The sequence below is a fragment of the Mesoplodon densirostris genome, chromosome 4 (assembly GCF_025265405.1).
Source record: "Mesoplodon densirostris isolate mMesDen1 chromosome 4, mMesDen1 primary haplotype, whole genome shotgun sequence".
Taxonomy (NCBI): Eukaryota; Metazoa; Chordata; class Mammalia; order Artiodactyla; family Ziphiidae; genus Mesoplodon; species Mesoplodon densirostris.
In genome coordinates, this window is record NC_082664.1 from 37,277,094 (window position 1) to 37,294,431 (window position 17,338).

General features: G+C 44.1%; 1 long non-coding RNA gene across 1 annotated transcript in view; it reads right to left on the reverse strand.

The window, feature by feature from the left end:
- Positions 1-10,531: 10,531 nt before the first annotated feature.
- LOC132489097 (uncharacterized) overlaps positions 10,532-17,338 on the reverse strand; it is a 42,081-nt gene continuing 35,274 nt past the window's right edge. Inside the window, exon 5 of the long non-coding RNA XR_009531840.1 lies at positions 10,532-10,705. This is a non-coding gene — a long non-coding RNA (uncharacterized LOC132489097). The remainder of the gene's footprint in view (positions 10,706-17,338) is intronic.

The window sequence follows — 17,338 nt, forward strand, 5'->3', positions numbered from 1 at the left end:
AGTTCTTTATATATTCTGTATATTGATCCTTTGTTGCAAGTATTTTCTCCTTTTGCCCTTTAACTTTGTTTATGGTGTCTTCTTTCATACAGAAGTTGTTTTTGAGGCAGTCAAATTTATCAGTCTTTTATAAGTTTTGGTTTTTGTGCCTTGTTTAGAAACAAGTTTCTATATAAACTCATGAAAAAAATCTTCCTGCATCATATTCTAATGTTTTTTCACATCTGGGTTGTTAATGAGAGGTTTTCTAAGTAAGTAATGCCTTATCTCCATTGCTGTGTATCTGCAGCCTAGTAAGGGTGAGGCACTCACTGCTCAGCACTGGTGCACGGCCATCACTGAAGACTTGAGCAGTACCAACAGTTTCCAGTAGAGGGCAGTGTCAGAGCGGGTCTGCCTCTGTTGGGGCCCTCAGGGGTTCCCTGCCTCACCAAAGGGAATCTTTAAACTGCTCTGAAATTAGCAAATTCCAGTGAGGGGAGAATAAGTCCAGTGAAAGGAAAGAGCAGGAGCAAAGTCTGCTGCAGAGTGGGCTGCCCAGTGGGAAATAAACCAGGGCCAAGGGGAAAGTGTCCTGATAGACTCTGTATGTTATGACTGCATAGCAGGAGAGAACAGATCAAAGTTATCCGGGATCACAGAGGGTTTTCTCCAAAGGAAGCTTCGATGTCTGCTTAAGTATGGTCCACATGCTTGAGATGAAAACTCAAGTTTTACAAAGGAAATGTTATTTACTGGGCAAACAACAGGCAGGATGGAAACATGCAATCCCCAAACTTATCCTTTTGATTTCATCAATAATTCAAGACCTGTCTCCTTTTGGGGAAAAAAAAAGAAAAAAGAAAGAAAGAAAGAAATCCAGTGGCCAGAGGCACAGCTGACTTCAGAGGGGAAACCGAGGAAATGACAGTGCTGTTGGGTACAGTTCTCTCCCCACCTCACCCCAGACACATCCTGGGCTAGCAGGTCTGTCTTCCATTGTTGCTTTGTGTAATACCATCCATGTGGGATTAACAATATCATTATGAAACCAGAAGAGCACTGGCAGTGAAATCCACAGAGCCACATAAATATATTGATCCACATATGTTTGCACATCTGAATCAGTCCCAGCTCCTGCGCTGGGTTCTCTCGGCTTGTCCCTACTCATTGATCCTCCAACTTTTTCCACCCTGCTTTGTGCCAGGGAGGCTGCCTGTGTGAACTGAGGCCACGTGCTCCCTTGCTCATTGGTTTCTGGCTTGGATGGACACATGAGAAGTACGTGCAAGAAGAAGGGGCTGAGTATTTCTTCCCCAGGCTCTGTGCCTGCTGGGCTGTAGTTGGCAGTGGCTTCATTCCTCTGCAGATTCCAGGTCATGCTACAGCTACGGGAATAACTAACCACTCTCTCTTCTTCCCCTTTCATGCCTTGGGAGGTTAGAGATTTCTGGGTAGCCTGGGTACTTCACTATCCCATATTAGCTTCCTTTAACCCTGCTCACACCCTTGGAAATAGTCTCTTCATTAATTTATCTTCAATTATCTCTTCTGAGTGTACTGTTTGATCCCTGTCCTGATCCTAATACAGAAACCTGAATCCATCTGGATTCTTCATCCTGAAAGAGAGAAAGTATACAATTAAAATTTTATTGTAGTTTTGGACTCCCTTTTCCATACAAATAATCTCCAAGCCCAGTGGTGGTTGCTGCCTGCATGACTTCCCAAGAGACAGAGCAACCAGTCATTGTAAACCTGCCTAAAAGAGCCCACTGGCCGGTTCATCTTCTGCAGTTCTCTAGGGTTTATTTATCACAGACCCCTCCCCCCAGGCTCACAAAAACTCCCATTGCTATTAATACCCTTCAATTCTATTCCAGACTTTAAAGGCAAACAACCTGGAAGATGAAAGGATCTCAGTAACCAATTTGTTTGCCTTGATGGTTTGACTCATTCATTAAGGGAGCGTTGTAGAATGTTGCTGGAGATGTAAATTACATTTATATGCAGCCCTCCCCTTCAGGGAGAGGATTGCTGTCCTAAGCTAAATAGTCACAATGAGCTGGCACTCCAAGTAGGTGAGGCCATTTGGGTTTCATCTCCCCACCAGATGTACATGACTAAGTGACCTGGTCCCCCACCCCCAACCCAGACACTTTCCCTTCTTCTACCTGCTGTCAAAGGCAAGAATGAACAAAGCACAGAGACTGCAACAAGAGCAACGGGACTCGAATCAACATGTTAGATCACCATGAATGACTGAGAGCTGTTTGGACACCAAGTTTAATTAAACACTGAGTGAGTCTTATTCACTGAAGACTGTCCTAGTTTCATCACTTGTCCTTTCTGAGTACACCTCTTCTATACTTGTAACTAATCTACTCTTTCTTTTTCTCAATCCAGCCCTCGCCCCCTTTTCAGCCCTTGTCCAGTGACCTAAGAGATGCCTTTGGTGCCTGTTCTCCTCTTGGCCGACATATCCAATCCATACCTGAGATCTGTGGACTTCATCTAAGTCTCTCTCACTCTAGTCTGCGTTCTTTTCCCCACCTCCACTACTAGCACTTGGTCAGAATCCCCTGGACCACTCACCTAGCTTCACAGCTGGCTTATCCTTCTGCCGTCTGCACTCCCCTGTCCATAATGCAGCCAGAGTGAGCTTTACAACATGTGAACCTGTCCCGATACCCTTCGGCTGAAAACCCTTCGAAGGCTTCCCATTGCTTTTAGGATGAAGACCCAAAAAAGCTTTATCAACCTGCATGGCGTGGTCTCTGCCCTCCACTCCCGTGTCATCTGATGCCACACCTCCATCTGCCATGGTCTGGGTCCCTTCCTTGGTTCTTCTTTCTGATCCTTAAACTTACCAACCTCTATCTCATGACTCAGGTCCTTTCCCTTTGCTGTAGTGTTCTCACCACCATCAATACCTGCCTTTGCCTAGTTAACTCCTTAAGATCCAGACTCAAACAACCACCTTCCCCAGGGGAGCCTTCCTTGGCCTGAGACTAGGCCTGGTTCCCTGTTACAGTCTCCCCTGCCATGTTCACAGGCTGTAAGAAAACACTTAGTTGAGAGACTGATGCCTGTCTCTTCCACTAGCATATACACCCTGTGAGGTTGGAAGTAGCATCTGTCCCTGTGCTCATGGCGTTGTGTCTGGCATATAAGACAATCTCAAAAAAGACTTACTGAAGACATGAATGGACACTATCATGCTTTTTCTTTTAATATCAGTGACTGGTGTTGGCACCTCCCCATACTGAATAAATGGAGGTCCTGAGTCTGGAGAGATGTAGGTATGATACTGACCAGAGTTGGGGGATGGGCTAGATTGCTTTCTGACAGCCAGCCAGTGACTCTTGGATTTGGAGAATATTCATATCCTTATTCTGTCTGTGTAGACACTCCCAATCTGCATCTGTCTTGTACCAGGGTTGTTTTCCCCATGCCTATCCCTACCCCCAGCCTGTGACCACCAGAGTCCCTCTTCCTGGTGGCTGGTGGCCCTGTTTATTCTTATGCTGGGAAATCTGGGCCTTCCATTCCCAGGCATGCTTCTGAGCAGATACAATAAAGCTCTTAAAAGCCAGTAGGTCTCCTGGAACTCCTTTCTTCCTGCTATTATTGACAATGTGAATGAAGGAATAACTTACAAGCAAGGGAGGTTTTGTTCGGAAGCTTGAGTTTTCAGAACCATCCCCAGGGTGATAAAATGGAAAGGGGAAAACTGAGCACAAGAGACTTTCCTTCTGTTTTCCCAAGTGTCAGCCAAGATTGCATCCTAACTGATGTATCAGAAGTAAGGGACCCAGGGCCTGGAGAGGTAATCATCTGTACCAGTGGGTCTCAAACTTAGCATGCATCAGGATCACTTGGAAGGGTTATTAAACCCAGTTGGCTGGGCCCCACCCCCAGAGTTCCTGATTCAGTTGGTCTAGGGTATGGCCCAAGAATTCTCATTACTAACAAGTTCCCAAACTATGCTGATGCTGCTGGTTTCTGGGAACCACACTTGGAGAACCACTGGGCTGTACTGTACTCCTTCCCCATGTACTCAAACTTTAATATGTATTCCAGTCATCTGGGATCTTACTAAAGCACAGACTCTGATTGAGTAGGTTGGAGTGGAGCTTGGTGCCCATTCTGCTGCAGTGAGGACCACATGCTCAGAAATAAGCCATTGCCTTCTTGAGCCCTGGTCCTCTTTGATAGAAGGCTCCTCCTTCCTTTATGCCTTCCTGGGATATCAGGGGATATTTTGGATGACCTTAGAAAGAGTTAGGTGCCAGGGAGTATCACTCTAAGCTAAGTTTTCAGTGTCATTGGCCTGGCCAACAGGAATCCAACATCTATATGCTGGAGGCAGCTTTTGAAGGAAACATGGCCTTGCTTTATCCCCCTTTGCTGATAGGTGTGAAGAGGAAATACAGTGGAAGAAATACACTCACAGAATTATGCTGCCAGGTCACACAGGTGGAAAGTGCATCTCTACTGGGAGTTGGGTCTCACTGAGGCTGTAAAAGGGTGGGGAGTCAATGTGGAAAAATAAAGCTTTTCCCCTTTATAACAGAACTGTGTGTTATAGCATATTATTGTGAAAACGTGAGCTCTGGGCTTAGATGTGGACCCAAAGCTTCAAATAAAATAGCATTCATAAACTGGTTGCCACAGTGCTTGGCATTAAATGAGTGCTTAATGAATTACAGCTATTGTTATTTTTTTAATGGGAAGTATTAATTCTAGTCGAATCAGAATCCATAGCAAGCAGAAGATGGGCAGCTTGATAGCCTATAATATAAAACAGTAGGTTGTTTGGCCACTGAGATTTCCTATTCTCCACCTTGTTCAGTGCCTGGCCCATGAAGCACCTATTTGCTGAACGGAAGGAAGTAATTATACACGTCTAGGTAAATTAGTAGATGGGAGGACTTGAGGTTATGCAAATTGTCCAAAGGAAAAGAATAATGGAAACACCTGCATTCTTGAATGTGAGGACTTTCAGGTCTTGGGTAATTTTGTTCATCTTCTTCTGCTTATAAAATTGGTCACTACCACTACTTTACAGGGTTATTATGAGAAACGTTTGACAATGCATATGAAAGTGCTTGGTTAAGAGTAAAGGATAAATTGAGTATTAGCTACTTTAATAAAGTGGAGTGACTGCCTAACAGACCCTTTGGGTTGTGACAACTTCAGTGCTGAGGCTGAGAGTGCAAGTTTCTAGCCCTTGGGTTTTGACCTATTGGCTTTGCCTTTTAGGCTGGCTCTTGTGTGCTAAAAAATCTCTGAACTTCTTCATATTACTTGCTAAGTGAAATCTGAGCCTCTTCAGAAGGCCTGAGTACAGGTGGGAGAGCAGGTAAAGCCAACTGAGAAGGGCTCACCTTGTTTGATAAGGAGCCTGTGAGCCTGGCTTGCAAGGAACAGCACTCAGATCTCCCTTTCTGGCTCTCCACAGTCTAATGCATCTCATTTATTGTTAATGCTGTTTCCACTGGCTCATTTGCAAATAGCCTGAATAAAACATCCGAGCAGGAAGGGAGGGGCAGTACTCTCTGTCTTCCATTACTGCCTCGGCCACATTCCTTCCCGCCTTCCCTTTCCTCTGGTCCCTTCTCCCTCCATTACTCCGATTAACAATCTTTATCTAATTGGCTTGTCACGAAGCAGCCAAATAGGACTCCTGGGCTCTTGTACGGATGGCGAGGAAAATGACTCAGACAGGCCCAGCATTTCTTTTTGGGTTTTGTTTTCCTGAATGGATGGAGGAAACAAACGAACAGGGAATTTACACTCTTAGGAGATCTGGGAGTAAAAGAGCGGCTCTGCTTCTCCCAGGGAACTGCCTCAGCCACAGGAGGATGGCAAAGAGTCAGCCTGGAGAAAACCATCCAAGCCCTGGGGGGTGCGAGTCCTCAGGGCCACTACTGCTACCGCAGGGGATACAAATCTGGCTGGAGGCAAGCCTATGTATAACCCCAGACAGGGCAGGTTAGGAAAAGCAGGGCCATAAAGGCACGTGGTGGGGATGACTCTCAGTCCTCACACACAGTTGCACAGGCAACACAGTTGCGGCTATGTTCTCTGGTTTAACTTAATTCCCGGCTACCCTGACTCAGAGCAGCCGCTGCCTTGTGTTTCTTTGTAGCTTTATCACTAAAAAGTACATTCCTTAAAACATCATAATTTAGCCTTGTCAATTTTTAAAAATTTGGGATGTCTTTTAAATCATTTTTAAGGTATAAATTCCACCTAGACTCCCGCTTAATTTTATAAATTTTCTTTTTAAGAACCTGAGCCTTTTACCCTGTAATGTTTCCCACAGTCTGGATCTTGCTGATTGCATATTCAAGGAACGTTTCAGTGTGTTCCTCTGAGCTCTGTATTTCCTGCAAATTGATAGCTGGATCCAAAGGCTTGATTAGACTTAAGTTTGATCCCTTTGGCAAGACTATAGATAGTGGCATGTTTTTCATCAGGAGGCACATAATGTCTGCACGTCTCCCTTTTTGTGATGTGAGCAGCTGTTGACGTTCAATGCCTGGCTCTGTTAATTCACTGGGGGTTGCAAATGGTGATGTTCTCATTCTAACATTTCTTTTTTCATTTATTAGTTGGGATACTTCCATAAAGAGATGTTTCCTCATGTCTACGATTTGGTTACCCAGTGGTATAGTTCCTGAAGGAAAGGCAGGACGGATGCTTGATTCTTTGTCTTATTTATCTTATTTGTCTTCAAGATCACAAATAGGTGCCTTTTCTCCTCTAATAGTGACCAATTAGTTTTTCCAAATAGCATTAGAAATCCATAGATTTAAACATATTTGACGAACTTAAATGTATTTGTACAATTATTATCCTTATTGAAATACAAATTGTTCCATCTTGGGCAGTGGGAGCTTCCTCAATTTGTTCTGAGTTCCGCTGGCATGACCCTAGTGGTACCCTTGATACCATTCCCTGCTATCTGCTATGACAAGATATTCCAGGCTCACCTTATATATCTCCTGCCCCGGACCTGAAATCAGTCATTCACCAAGCATCCTTGACTTCTTTTAGTGTCATCTTTTAGAGATGCTCATTGCTACTTTACTACAACATTGTCATTGTTTTAGTCCTTTGAGTGGACAGAGTTGAGGAATTAATGGGGGGAAAATTTATATACAGTTAATTCTGCTATAATGCTTATTTTGAAAATGCAGATTTGTTCAAATACGATTGGTATATTAAGGAACAATGTGAATCTAACACAAATTTTTGCATTTGGCTGTGAGTGATTTTATACAGAAGAAATATTAGGTGAAGGCAGAAAACTTCACCCAGCTGAACCAAGCTGTATAAGAATACATGAAATAGCAAAGAAAAAAAAAGATCAGGAATAATCTTTTCCACAATCAAAGAGAAAACACAATCTGTATACAGAGACTAAACAGAAATCACTAAATCCTGAAGAAGTGGCACCTTTTATTGCTATGGGAGGCTGGTTTGGTGGTTTCAAACATCACTACAATTTCCAGAGTTTTCAGCTGTCAAGCAAGGCTGCAACTGCAGATGAGAAAGAAGCAAAAGAATTTCCAGCAGTGACACAGAAGTTAACCGGAGAAGAAAGCTGTACATTGGATAATATTGGGTTGGCCAGAAAGTTTGTTCTGTTAGTGAATACGTTGTTCAATAAAGTTCTTGGTGAAAATGAAAACTGTGTCTTTTATTTTTACTTAAAACCAAACGAACTTTTTGGCCAATCCAATATTTTCAGTTGTGATGAAATAGCTGTGTATTATAAATGCGTGCCTTAAAGGGCCTCCATCTCAAAGACAGAAAAACATGACCCAGGATTTAAGGCTGCAAAAGGCTGTAACTCAGGTGTTCAGCACCAGTGCCCAACAGAGGACAATGAGCCAGCCACCCACGTCTGATACAACTACCATCCAATTTCAGGTAATCCTCCTTCCACCACTTCACAGTAACTAACAAGCCTTTCAACACCCACTTCCACAAGCAAACTTCAGGTCTTTTTCAAGGCAAAGTGCCATATTTATAGTAATATTTATATTATGTATTTCTGACTCATTTGACCTGTATAGAACAGAGCTACCATTTTTGCTAAATTTCTATCCTTTTAAAAAATTTGTCACTCATGAAATTTTTGAGTGTTATGCCCTTACCACCATTTTTACCATAAGCCCTGTGGTGTTTATTGCCCATTGTGGTGATTTTTAGGAACACATATGTCATACTGTAGCAGAACTGAACACATACATGCACCCACCTCAGGTATTCATACTGGTACTTCCAATTCAATTGCAAGACTATAAGGTTTTTACTCACTTATACTCACTTAACCTCATCTATAGTATATCTATACTCCTTTCTTTCATGCCAAAAATCCTGGTTCTCAAGGAATTAGGAGGTGATAGAATATTCCATAATTACTTCTTTGCTTCATTCCACCTTATACACAAAACAGAATAACAGTACAAAAACTACTACAACCTGTAAAATTACTGAGAACTCTCCCATAGGGGAACTCTGGACGGCAGGATAAAGACTGCTCTGGGGCCCCTTAAGACCTCCTCACAGAGCTTCTTGTACTCATTCGCCACTATTGGATGGGGCAAAACCCCTCCTAGGTTTATCTGCTGTCCTCAAGTCAGCCTGCCACACTCTGTCAGATCGCCCCCCCTCCCCAGCTTCCTCGGCTACACATGCTGGTACTTTGAAGATCCTGAAGCTGTTGGTGGTCTGACCCACCTGCTTCTATGTTGGGATTTGGAGGATACCTCTTCACTTAACCTTGTTGTAAATGTTGTCGATGGATTTTTAATTTTTTGCTATCTAGCCACTCTATTTTTATGTGGAAATTCTGGGAGATTTTAAAACCATGCTGCTGTCACTGTTATCTTCCCAGAATCCCTCCCTGGTAAACATTTTCCCATAATTTGTCTTTGAATATGAACACTTTAAATATACAGATGTTTTCAATTTTTATTTAGTCAAATCTGTTTGATCTCCACCCACTGTTTTTAACGCTTAAAAAGTCCTTCACCATGTAGATGTTAAATAAAAATATCTTTACAATTTCTTATGAGATTTTTTTTTTTTTTTTTTTTTTTTTTTTTTTTGTGGTACGCGGGCCTCTCACTGTTGTGGCCTCTCCCGTTGCGGAGCACAGGCTCCGGATGTGCAGGCTCAGCAGCCATGGCTCACGGGCCAAGCCGCTCCGCGGCATGTGGGATCTTCCCAGACCGGGGCACGAACCCGCGTCCCCTTCATCGGCAGGCAGACTCTCAATCACTGTGCCACCAGGGAAGCCCTTCTTATGAGATTTTAAGTTTCATTTTGTATATATATCTGTCTTACCCATATCATCTATTTGAAAATTATTTTGTAAAATGCTATGGGAGGAATATCTAAGTTAATTATTTTTCTCCTCCAAATCCATTTGTTGAATTTGTAATTATTCCTTTATTAGAGCTCAATTGTAAATATCAAGCTCTATATCTAAGTTATTTCTTCTTGATATGTTATTTCTGTGATCATACCAAATGCTTATTTATTTCAGATTAATATTATATTTTAAGGTCTAGGGCATGTCCCTCCTCACTATTTTTTTATTAAAAAAATAGTTTAGCTGTTTTCATCCATATTTTTACTTAATGAATTCCAGCGGAGGGAAAGTCCAAAGTCAATGTTGGGGGTAGCCCTTTGGTTCTCTGATAAGTTTCTTATTAAAAAGTAGCCATGTTTCCTTGTTTGACCTCTTCCAAATGTTGTGTAATATCCCAAGAGGTGTTGTCTGTGATTGTATCTCAGGACAGGTTAACAAGGCTCATGACACCTTATTCAAGGCGGGTCAAATGAATTTGGGGGAAGGCATAGGCCTGGCATTAGACCTGTTCAGTAGGATGATGGGGCAGCCATTGAGCTGGAGAATACCATCTGAAAGTCAAAATTCAACCAAGCAGACAAGACATCCTGTGCCAAGAAACTTAACCTTTCCAGCCGTGATTCAGGAAAGGGCTCAGCATTGGTTGGTCCAAGATGGAGAAGAGGGGGCAGCCACAGGTAACAAGAATCCAGCACTAAGCTTCAGTTCAGAGCAAACGCTTCTTACAACCAGCAAGAAATATTTGCATATAGCTGGGTAGAGCCAAGACTGTGATATGAAGCCATGGAACTGAACAAAGTTCATGGAATTATAAGAAATGCTAATCCATGATCTTGATCTCTCAAGGTTGCTGAAACCAGCTGACCTGCACAACCACAAGCTGGCAGTAGCAATACAACATATTTGCATTCTGGAGTTGATTTTTTCCTACATGGGGCTTTCAGCTCTGACCTTGTGAGGTGAGAACTGACAGCTTATAAGAGAGCTTTTGTCTCTCTTGCTAAGAAGAAAACAAAAACAAAATTAATATGCCCAATAAATGGAATATAAAGACTCCCATCTTATAAATATACTTGGAAAAATACTCTGGAATATCTCATATAAGACATCAGCCTAGAGCCTCAGCTAAGGTTCAGTAGATTTTATTTTATGTGCAGCCTGCTGTTTAAAGGGATAGAAGGAGTCAAATAGTAAAACTCAGCCTTCAGGAAGATGCAGAGATATTAAACAGGAACAGACAGCTCATGTTTGTTGGCTGTGAATCCTTGAGTGACACTGGTCCATTAATCTTTTTGTGTTTTTTTCACTTTCCAGCAATCAGAACCTTCATTGCACCTGCAAGAAAGCATATTCACTGATTCTGTTAACTCATTCAATTTAGAGCCCTGAGAACTTGTAAGGATGACTACTTCCCTCTCCCTCGTTTTACAGGCCTAGAGAGGAAGCCCACAGGCCTGGAGAGATGGAGGGACTTTCCCCTGCAACTTGTCAGAGCCAGACCTGCTGGGTCATTGCTGCAGAATGGCAGCTGCGTTCACAGGTTTGACTCTTCTTTCACAGATGGGTCAAGTAAAGCCAAAAACAGGGGGACTGTGCGGACAGATTACTAAGGGATGTTCTGGGAATTCTCCTGGTAAGAAAAGTTTCAGGCTGGCTCCTTAGAAGGACCAGATCTTATATGTGGTCACTTTTGCCTAAACTGCCCATAAAGCCCTCCCAGAAGGTTCAGTCCTATCAATAGCCACAAATAGAACAAATAAGCAGTACATTTTAATTATCTAAAGAAAACAGTAAGGGATTATTTTAAGCTAGGAGGGCTGCCATAACACCCTAAGTAAAGTCAATACATTGCTTAGTACAAGAATTAATTAGTGCTTAAATAATAGAAATGACTATCAATTACCAAACATTATCACACATTACTTGCTGTGCAAACAACTTTTTTGCTATTATTAATATTTCCAGGTACTGGTTTTCTGTAATTATAAGCCACAATTTTCCTTTGGATGAATAGCCAAGCAGAGTTACAGTGCAAAGTCAGGTCCCTACTCAAACCAGTAATAGTCACTTGGTGCTCCCTGTCCCCTTCTGCTGACCCTTCCTTGCTTCTCAGTCTCCATTCTTTGCTGTCAGAGAAACCTAAGAGAATCAATCACTTGGTATTTGCTCGTTATGGTCAGAACTAGCTTTGATATTAAAATCATGCATCCAAGAAAACACCTAAAGTGACATTTTCTGTTTCTATGCATGGCTTACTTGATGAAATCATTCCACCTGTGTGAGCAGGTTTTGCTGGGTACCAGATGACAGGGAGCAATGTGACTGATTAGGAGGCCTGCACCTGTAGTTAGAAGATCAGAGTTCAGACCCCTACTCTTTAATAATCTCAATGTGGGATTTCAGACAAGTTATTTAAGCACATTGAGATTTCATCCTCCCAGTTAGGAAAGGTAGACTGTACTCCTAGCCATTTATTTCACAAGGGAAAAAGTGAGGATGATAATAAGACATGTGATAGATGAAGAAAAACTTTGCTCTCCTTTGCTCATTTAAAATAAGTTGTCAGTTAACTCTCAGGCTGATTATGACTGGGTCAGCCCTCTATTCTGCATGAACAGGGCCCGAGGAACAAAGGTACAGGCCCTGGCTGTTCCTCACCCTCCTTGTCCCCTCTGAAATTCACAAAGTCAGGGCCTGCCCCATTAACAGAGCTGCACTAAGCTCCCATGTGCAGGCACCATCTTCAAATGATCAATGGATTTTCTCATTGTATCCTCTCAGCAAGCTTATGAGGGAAGCCATTTTTGCCCCCTTTTTACAAATAAAGAAACAGAGACACAAAAAGGTCAAGGCCAGAGAGCTGGCAAATGACAGAGCCAGGATATCAAGTGGGAGGACTCTTCACGCCCTGCTAAACGGTCAAAAGCACAGTTGTCACTCTTGGAGTGGGCTTCTGCCCCGCAACCTGCCTCCTTTCTTGTTTCAGGAGCCCCGGTCTAACCACTTAGAAGGCAATTATCTCGCATCAAAGGGCCTTCCAAGCAGAAGCCTCCGCTTCCTCCAGGAAGCTCTCCATAGCACTCCCCCACACCTGGGCCCACCCATCCTGTCTCTCAGCTCAGTGACCCCACAGGACTAGGAGCTTCTGGAGGACAGGGACAATTTATTGGTGAGCTCCTAGGCCCCTACCTAGGGTATACCACTAGTAGGAAAATGTTTATATAACAAATCTCTCTTTCTGTCTCATCCACACACCCAACGCACTCACACAAGGATGATGACTATCATCCTGATGACTGATGACTATCAGTCACCTGAAATCCCAGAAGACCTCTCCAGAAGTCTGGGGTTATAATCTCTTCCCTCTGGCCAAAGACCCTCTCTATACCTGCCCCAAAGGTGGCTGCAGGCGGGGACTTCCCTGGTGGCACAGTGGTTGAGAGTGTGCCTGCCAGTGCAGGGGACGTGGGTTCGAGTCCTGGTCTGGGAGGATCCCACATGCTGCAGAGCAACTGGGCCCATGAGCCACAACTGCTGAGCCTGCGCGTCTGGAGCCTGTGCTCCGCAACAAGAGAGGCCGAGACAGTGAGAGGCCCGCGCACCGCAATGAAGAGTGGCCCCCGCTCACCGCAACTAGAGAAAGCCCTCGCACAGAAACGAAGACCCAACACAGCCAAAAATAAATAAATAAATTTATTTTTTTTAAAAAAAGGTGGCTGCAGGGGGCAGAGGTGGAGAGAATAGCTGCCCCACTGGAATTCTTCTGGGTTTACCTCCAGCATGGTGGGGGGTTTCTGGTACCTCCTAACTCATCCCCTTCTGCACCTTCCTCCCAGGACCCTTGGTATCTCTCTCCAGACCCTTCCTCCAGGGGGCTGGGTAGAGTAGGAGGCAGATGGAGTCCATGAGAGTGAGAGGACGCCTCTCTCTACTCAGTTCCACCCTTTCTCGCTGCCTGTGAGCCACCTGCACCCTGCTGGCCACACCACCCTCTCTTAAACGGTGACTGCGATAAAACAGGAAATAAAAAGCAGAAAGCCCGTGTTCTTCGGCTGATCGGTCTTTGTAATAACTGCTACAAGGTGGAACAGAAATAAATTTATGGACTATCTGAGCTGCAATTTCTGGGTTTCAAAGTAATCCAGTCTTGGGGAAATGTCAGTTTCAATTGAACAGGAAAACAACAAGTAGCTGGCATTCCCCAATGTGAGCAATTGCCGAGGCCGTACACGTGGTAATTGCTCCTCTAGAGCTTGCAAGTCCTGTGCTGGGCTGGGTGGCCGCGTGCATTTGTGCTAGCATCCCATTCCTCTACAGGCTCACGTCTCACCCCCTCTCCAGCGCCTCTCCTGGAACACTGTGGAAGGGATATCGATATTTCAGCCAGCAGCTGGTCTACGGAACTCAAAACACAAGGGAAGAGAGCCGGCTCTGCTGTTGAAAGCAGGAGCCATCCTGGATCCCAGCAGAAGCCAGGCTGGGTCCATCAGAGGCCTCCAGGGAACTCAGAAAGTTCACCTGGGTCAATGGGAAATGAGTCAGAGGGACTTGGCCAGCCCTGGCACTGCCAGACGCTGCTTCTCATGGACTTGTCAGGGTTGCCAGGGCCTGTGGGTGGAGTGGCCTGGATGACACAGTAATCTGCTGCAGGTAAGGCAAGGTTCTGCTCAAAGGCACCCACTCACCCAGAGGGACCGGGAAAAAAAATGACTCAAAAGGCCCTGGATCGTGCTTTTGCTCATTTTCTGAACATCTCAGTGAATCTCAACATCTGTTCTTGTGGTTAGGGCTTTATTGACTCATCTACTGTGGGACTGTCTGAAATTTCTTGGGCAAAAGTCTCTTTCCTTTCTTTGTAAATTAGGCAAATCTTTATGGATCCTTATAAACTCTTTGCCTCTTTCCTCACCAGTTTTCTGCACAATTGACCACACCCTCCTTTGTAGAGCCCTCTCATTCTTTGCTCGCAGGACACTACCCTCCCTGGACGTTTCTCCTTCTCTTGGCTGCTCTTCTCTGAGGACTTTTGTTCATTTGTCCTCGAATGCTGGCCCCTTCGAAGTTCTACCCTTCACATTCTTCTTGCTCTATACCCTCCCCCGAGGGTCCCTATCCAGACCCACGTATGTGTGCATTATGGCCCAGCTGAGACCTCGCTCAAGTTCTAGACCCCATGTTTACTGGACCACTGCCCTTGGACATCTCACAGGTGCCTCAAATTCAGTGTAACTAAGCACATCATCTTCCCCCTATATTCCCATCTCAGTGAATAGTTACCCAAGGAAGAACCACAGGAGACATTCTAAACTAATTCCTCTCTATAAGCTACTGTGTCATGGCATTCTGTTTTCTAAGTCTCTTTTGAATTTCTCTGTCCTTCTCCATCTCCTCCCTCATCATCTTGGCTCAGGTGACCATAAGCCTTCACCTGACAGCTACAATAGTCTCCTAATACATTACTCTGCTTCTAGTGTGACTCTCTCAGCAATAGTCACAATAATACTGCATACTGAAAACTTCAACATCTTGTAAAAACAAAGACAGTTATTTCTCTCATGAGTTTGTGGGGCAGCTGGGCTGGCTGTGCTCATTTGTCTCCCATCTTCCTCCTGGGCCCCATGGACCTGGGCAAAGACAGAGGTAAAAGAGGGCAAGTGGAAACACCCAAGGCTTCTTAATGCCTAGGCTTAGAAATGGCACATGGTTACTTCTACCACCTGCTACTGGTCAAAACAGATCATATGGCCTGGCCCAAAGTCAAGAGGTGGAGAAGCACACTCAGTTCACTGGGAGGCCATGGCAAGGGTGTGGATGCAGGAGGAAGTGAGCACTGGGGCCAATAATGCAAACTACCACTGATCCTCTCTAATCCATTTTCCACCTGGTACCTGGATTTCTAACATGCAAATCTGATTACGTTACTCCCCATTGTTCTTGAGATAGAGTCTAAATTCATGATGTGACCCCAGCCTATCTCTCTTCTCACACCACCAATCACACTCTGCTCCTGCCACAGTGAATTATATTTTTTTTCAGAATTTTCCTGAGTGCCCTTACCTCCAAGTCTTTGCACAGCTGGTTCCTTTGCCTGGAGCACTCCCTCATCCTCTTATCACCCCATAGCCTAGTCCCCATCCCATGCATCACCTGGCTACTCCATTTGTCCTTCAGATCTCTTTAAATGTCACATCTTCCAAAACTCTCCCTAACGCCAAGATAGGGCTCTCCCTAGACACATTCCCTGGTCTCATGTACTTGTACCTGTAATAACACTTAACCATCCTAATTATAATCACCCGAGAAGAGGAACTATATCTTAGTCTTGGGCGCTTATCCACTGTGCCAGGGATATGGTAGGTACTCAACTAATAACTTTTTAATGGATGATTACTCCATGGGAATTTGTCCATGAATACAAAGTTTAATGCCCCCCTTTTAACATAAAATCAGATAAATTTAGAGTAACTCTGTATATTTGAACCAAAATTGTTCTGATCCAGTTGATGAGAGGATTAGTCTGATAAATATCTCAGATCTGAGCATAAAGCTTGCCATATTTTGAATGGAGATCGATCTATTTATACATTAACATGTTAAAAATACAACCACTGTGGAAAACAATATGGAGGTTCCTTAAAAAAATAAAAATAGAACTACCATATGACTCAGCAATCCCACTACTGGGCATATACCCTGAGAAAACCATAATTCAATAAGAGACATGTACCACAATGTTCACTGCAGCACTATTTATGATGGCCCGGACATGGAACCAACCTAAATGTCCATCGACAGATGAATGGATAAAGAAGATGTGGCACATATATACAATGGAATATTACTCAGCCATAAAAAGAAATGAAATTGAGTTATTTGTACTGAGGTGGATGAACCTAGAGTCTGTCATACAGAGTGAAGTAAGTCAGAAAGAGAAAAACAAATACCGTATGCTAACACATATATATGGAATCTGAAAAGAAATTGTACTGATGAACCATTCCTGCAGGGCAGGAATAAAGATGTAGACATAGAGAATGGACTTGAGGACACGGGGTGGGAGGGGGAAGCTGGGGCGAAGTGAGAGTAACATCGACATATGTACACTACTGAATGTAAAATAGCTAGTGGGAAGCAGCAGCATAGCACAGGGAGATCAGCTCAGTGCTTTGAGATGAACTAGAGGGGTGGGATAAGGAGTATGGGAGGGAGGCTCAAGAGGGAGGGGATATGGGGACATATGTATGCATATGGCTGATTCACTTTGTGGTACAACAGAAACTAACACAGTATTGTGAAGCAGTTATACTCCAGTAAACATCTATTTTATTTTTTATTTTTATTTTTATTTTTTTTTTTTTTTGCGGTATGCGGGCCTCTCACTGTTGTGGCCTCCCCCGTTGCGGAGCACAGGCTCCGGACGCGCAGGCTCCGGACGCGCAGGCTCAGCGGCCATGGCTCACGGGCCCAGCCGCTCCGCGGCATATGGGATCCTCCCAGACCGGGGCACGAACCCGTATCCCCCGCATCGGCAGGCGGACTCTCAACCACTTGCGCCACCAGGGAGGCCCTAAACATCTATTTTAAAAAATAGATAACAACACTTAATGTTTATATGGCAGACACTGTTGATTGCCTACCCGATAGCCGTTCCCCTTCTTCTCTTTTAGCAGAGCCCCAACTCTACTTGGAGTGTCAATGTTCCCCGCCACACACACACACACAGAGGACAACTTCTGATTGACCTATGCTAATCATAGAATCCCATTCCCCTTTGCCAGGGAATCCCAGTGACCTGAATGGCCAATAAAGTCCTGGGAAAGGTTTCCTGTCTGATAAAAGAGAGAGTAGCAAGAGGAGAAACAGTCTTCCTCCACATGCTTGCCCTTTGTGCTTGGGATGACATTTTGGGAAGACACGATTATTGGAATGTGGCAGCCATCTTACCACCATGAGGGGAGACATTACTAA